Source organism: Kogia breviceps, chromosome 13 (assembly GCF_026419965.1).
Source record: "Kogia breviceps isolate mKogBre1 chromosome 13, mKogBre1 haplotype 1, whole genome shotgun sequence".
Classification (NCBI taxonomy): domain Eukaryota; kingdom Metazoa; phylum Chordata; class Mammalia; order Artiodactyla; family Physeteridae; genus Kogia; species Kogia breviceps.
This window is the reverse complement of record NC_081322.1, coordinates 61,948,090-61,953,853: the sequence shown is the minus strand read 5'-3', so window position 1 is coordinate 61,953,853 and position 5,764 is coordinate 61,948,090. Positions and strand designations below refer to the sequence as shown.

The following is a 5,764-nucleotide window of genomic DNA, read 5'->3' as shown; positions in this document are numbered from 1 at the left end:
CAGGTTTTTGTGTGAAGCTGTCTTCATTTGTCTGGGATAAATGCCCAAGAATACAACTGCTGGGTGGTTTGGTAATTGCATGATTAGTTTTTTTCCCCAAATAACCCATATATTTTACATCGGAAATTTGATTTGGACAATAAAGATTAAATATCACACATCAATGCAATATTCTATTGTTTATTAAGTTATCAAGATTTAAATATGTTAAACATACCTTCTCATATCTAGCTGGCAAAAGAGGTGGGTAATAAATACTGACATAACCAACTAATTTTCATTAAGTACAATTAATAAATGAGAATTAAAGCCGATGTCTTTTATTTATATACGATCATAGCAAAAGGGAATGATCCAAAGATGATGATAGTTAGCTTTCCTTTGGTCTCACTGTCATATGTCCTCAGTTTGTGAAATAAACACGCAGGAGAGTAAGAAACAACATACTTAAGACAGAAAAAATAAAATGTTATCCAAAGTATTAACAAATGAAACAAAAGCCTACTTATTTAGTTTTTCATTAGGAACAACTCGAAACTCTTAAAATATTTGCACTAGTTTCTTTCAGAAAATCCGCAGCTCCACTTCGAATCCCAGTCTATTTATAGGTGACAATCTGAGAAAGCATGATGTTCAATAATAACTTCTGGTTTATACTTTAGTGCAGTTGCATCAGCAGTACTAAAATAAGCCAAATGCATTTCTGGTTGATCATGGTCAACAGTAGCACAAGTACAAAAAGCAGTACATTATTATCATTTTTAAGTTTTTGTCATTTAAGATAAATTTGAATACCAAATCAGTTAAGTCACATTATTATATGTTTCAGAAATGACAGCCATAGGGACTTTCCTGGCTGTCCAGTGGTTAAGACTCTGCACTTCCACTGCAGGGGCACCAGTTCGATCCCTGGTTGGGGAACTAAGATCCCAAATGCTGCCCATTGAGGCTAAAAAAAAAAAAAAAAAATGACAGCCATGAAATCAGTTGTTGGATGAATATGAATAGGGTTTTTTTCTTTTGAGAATTAAAACCAGTGTAGGTATATATTTCATTTGAACATATTGACCTGAAACAAATAGACAGCCAGATATTTCTTTAACAAAGATGGGTTTATTTAGAATCAATAGAGAATTGCAATTCAGGGTTCGTACAAGTGCCCACACAGCAAGGGAAGGAGGACACTTTTATAGATGGAAGAAGGAAGTTGGGAGGGCTCTGGTAAACAAACAGCCCATGGTGTTTCGTTGGTTGAGTTCTTGCCAGGAAAGAAGATGAATTTTTCTTTTCCCTGTTGGGCTCTGCTATCCTCGCAGGGTGTGAGAGCTTCCTCTCTGGTCTCCCAACTTTATTGAGATTTCTGTTTATTAATTTTTTGCAAACATCACACTAATACTTTTCACTTTCAGAACTTAGGTGAAATGAATGGCTATATTCATTTCCTCTGTTGTTTTCTCTTGCTATTACTGGTTTGCTTTTACCTCTTTTATTTACTTATCTGATAAAGATCAGGGTTACCCGGTTGTCGATGTGTCCATTCCTAAGAGCTGGGTCCAACCTCTAGATCTGGAACACGAATAGTGTGTGGACAGGGATGTGCATTAAGTGGCACTGCCATCTGGTAGTAAGGAAGCTGCAGGGTTTAATTTCATGCGTGTCACTGAAAATTCTCTGAAAGAAAAAATATTCTTGAAGTAAAACAGCATTATTAATTGGAAAAAAAAACTGCATAAGAAGGAAGATCTGCCCACACTTTTCCATTCCTGTACCTGGTTAATGTGTCTTAATGCAGCTCTCAGGACTTTGGTTAGTTGATTCAGAAGAGCAAGAAGTCCCCAAAAGATGCTGGGACTTCTTAACTGATTAATTAAGAAGTTAATTAATTGATCTTCCATATGAACAAATTCCATTTAGCAAAGCATAAGGTTTGGATTCTGGGTGGTCAAAGCAGACAAACGCAGACTTCAGCTTTTCTTCTGTGTCTTTGAATATAGTCACTTTGGTTAATGGCCCAGCTTATAAGAAACTGAAGAAGCAGCTCATATAGAAATTCCCAAGCTGGTTTCCAGAGTGGCTGTATCATTTCACAATCTTCCCAACAGCAACACAGAAGTAACCCATTTTTTTTTGGTAAGGTGTGTGTGTGTGTGTGTGTGTGTGTGTGTGTGTGTGTGTGTGTGTGTGTGTGTGGTTTAAAAAAATAGAATGATGTGTGAAATAGGGAGACCTATTGATCAGAGGGCGAATCTGTGGGACTGCTGGAGGAAAAGCCATCCAGATGAGGTCGTAGAAATGGACTTTAAGTTAATAATCCCTGGAGAAGCCATTCAGGTCAGATTGACATAGAAGACAGGAAACATGAGCGACTTTGTGGAAAGCAACAGAACAATGAGAAAATAGAGAATGTGAACTAATTGACATTCTTTTAGTGAGTTAGTGGCCACGAACAGGTGAGCATCTGACCAGAGAGATTTAAAGACGTGGGTCAACACTGCACTGGGCATTACCCTCACAATAGGGCCTCCATCTCGTGGGTGTGAGATAATAATAACAGCCAAAACTATTCAGCACATTTTTGCACCATTTTGCAGGTGAGGGAAACTGCAGCCCCGAGAGGACATATAACTTGCTCATGGCCACACAGATAGGAAGTGTTTCAAACCCAGGCATTCTGGCTACAGGGTCCATACCCCTAACCATCACCCAATATCGTCTTAGTTCAGGCTGCTACAACCGAATACCATCAACTGGGAGGCTCAAAGACCGCAGAACTTTCTTTCTCACAGTCTGGAGGTTGAGAAGTCCAAGAACAAGGTGTTGGCAGATTCAGGTCCGGTAGGACCCAGTTCCTGGTTCATAGATGGTGGTCCTGTGTCTTCACATGGTGGAAGGGGCAGGTGGCTCTCTGGGATCTCCTGTGTAAGGGCAGGAATCGCATTCAGGAGGGCTTCACCCTGAGGATGTAATCACCTCTCAAGGGCTTCACCTGCTAACACCACCACACAGGGGATGTGATTTCAATATATGAATTTGTTGGGGGGGGGGGGTGGAACCAAACGCTCAGGTTGTGACACCAACTAACAGACATTTCAGAAGTTCCTGTTGGTGAAGTCAATGAGCTTTGGCAGAGTTGGATCAGAACAAAATAAAGGATTTGCAAGTGAAATCATCAAGAGGAGAGCTTGTTACTATCTTTCTTTTGAGGAAGAGGGGAACTTCAGGCAATGTGGGAGCATACTGCCAGTTCAAAGGGGCCACTGCAGCCCGGCAAACCACGATCCTAAACTTCTAACAGCAGAAAGCAGAAGGGTAGCTTGAACCACATGAAATCACTGTTGCTGCAGGTCCAAAACAGGTGGCGATGAGCAACTTCCTATGGCACAACCCTTTCCATCCATTGTGGGAACAGCAGGCTGTGATGAATAATTACCCTCTCAGGTCCTCTCTTGGTCTGAGCTGCGCGAACTGTCTGAAGAGCTGAACACCAATCCAAGTCCAGAGCTGGAGGAGCACCTCACCTGGGCTGGGATATGGCCCCCAAAGATGGTCAACGTTCAGGCTGCTTCCGCTCAAGCAGCCATTTCCTTTCTCAAACGCTGACTCAGACAGGCTTGCTAAAGACCAATGCAAGTCTCCGATGGGGACAGGGACAGAAACATTATTCATTACCACCAAGTACTTTTTTTTTGGGGGGGGGGTACAGTATCATCCTTCTTTTGGTATACAGTATCAAGAGAAAATAGTTTTCAAAGTAGGGCCTGGTTTTTCTCTTTTGCTTACTTATTTTCTGATGTCCTCTTTGCTGCTTGTGAGGAAACGCCATCAGTGACTGTACATGCTATTTCCAACTCTTTGTTAATGTCATTTCACACCTGGGAGAGGGGCCAGACCAGGAAGTCCTGAGGCCTGAATCAGAGCCAGGAGCCACCCCTTTGCCTTTCTGGGGCGTTGGTGCTCTTACGATGCCTTCGCCGTGCCGAGGATGTACATCTGCCAGGCCCAGCTGGGCATGACCCAGGAGTAAGTGCCCAGGTGCTGTGTCCCCATCCCATCCTCAGCACTGTGCCCCCGATGGACCAGATTTGTCCAGCAGAACAATAGTAGCTCTGTGGACCTAACGATGAATTATGGAGTCAGGATCATTACATTACTAAATTGTCTCCCCTTTTTGGTTAATTATTGACATCCCATCATAGTCTTGCAGAGGACTTTCATATGTCTTTGACTGTCAGAATAACTTTGTGAAGGTGATAGAGCAGATATGATTACCTGAACTTTTTTTTTTTTTTTTTTTTTTTTTGCGGTACGCGGGCCTCTCACTGCCGTGGCCTCTCCCGTTGCGGAGCACAGGCTCCGGACGCGCAGGCGCAGCGGCCATGGCTCACGGGCCCAGCCGCTCCGCGGCATATGGGACCTTCCCTGACCGGGGCACGAACCCGTGTCCCCTGCATCGGCAGGCGGACTCTCAACCACTGCGCCACCAGGGAAGCCCTGATTACCTGAACTTTTAGGTGAGAAATAGAGTTTCAGAGAAGTGGAGAGCAAAGCAGAAACTACACTTCTACTCTTCTTACTTATTACAGCCAGAAAACCAAGTCCAGTTGAATATTATTTTAAGAGATGATCAGATTCCCAGTTAGAAACAAATATTTGAACTATGTCTATTTTTTTTATACTGGCCCTTTGACCATATAATTTTGAATTGATTGGAACTTTTCACCCTCGTAATCAATTCCATTAATCACAAATTGGTAAATTAGTAAATAGGTCCTATTACCAGTGACTAATACTTAATCAATGCACCCTGTGGCCAGGTAACATTATTTTATAACAGAGTTAAAAAAGTTAATTAAGCCTTATTTAATCAACCACCTTTATGAGCATGAAAATGTAAACTCGTAAAGTTCTATGTCCTGAATTTACTCTTTTACCTCTGAAGATTTAAAACAATATCAGCTGCTTCTATGACAAATGTATGTAAAAATTATTCACTTTTTTCTTTATGTCTTATGGATTTTTCCATATTTAAATTGTTGTTTCATTTACTAGCTTCTGACTCTTCCATGCCATTGTCTTTGTTACTCAGATTCTCAGTTTTTTGTTTTGTTTTTTTTTTAGATTCTCAGTTTTTATGAGACAATTTTGAAATGCTGCAGAGAAAAAAAAAGGAGCTTAATCACCTTGACTTCGCATCAGAAACCATTTCCCCTTTCGCCCTCCAGCCAAAAAACCCGAATAAACAAGACACTATTTCTCTTGTTTATAGTCACAGAGAGAGAAAAACGTCCAGGAAATGTGGGGACACTGAGATGTGAAAGACATATATGATTGTTTCTGTTCTTACCCTCCAAAAGTAAAGATGTTAGTTTATTTTCACCAGCTTACCTAACTACTTACAAGCAAAAGAGATAATGAAGTATTACTAATTGGTGAGATCAAATCACAAAGAAGTAGATCATGATCCAAATTCTATTGATACTTGTAGAAATGAAAGAGCTTACAGTTCTCAATTACAGCAAGTACTCGCTCAGTATTTAGATTTATCTGTGGTCTTCCTAAGGTGGTCATTTTGAATGGGGTTCCTTAAAACATGCAAGTGAGGGACTTCCTTGGTGGCGCAGTGGTTAAGAATCCTCCTGCCAGTGCAGGGAACGCAGGTTCGAGCCCTGGTCCGGGAAGATTCCCACATGCCACGGAGCAACTAAGCCCATGCACCACAACTACTGAGCCTGCGCCCGAGAGCCTGCGAGCCACAACAAGAGAA

The 5,764-nt window shown here is 41.4% G+C and overlaps 1 pseudogene; it reads right to left on the bottom strand.

Moving 5' to 3' along the window:
• Nucleotides 1-1,389: 1,389 nt before the first annotated feature.
• Nucleotides 1,390-2,043, bottom strand: LOC131767817 (splicing regulator RBM11 pseudogene; annotated as a pseudogene).
• Nucleotides 2,044-5,764: the final 3,721 nt, after the last annotated feature.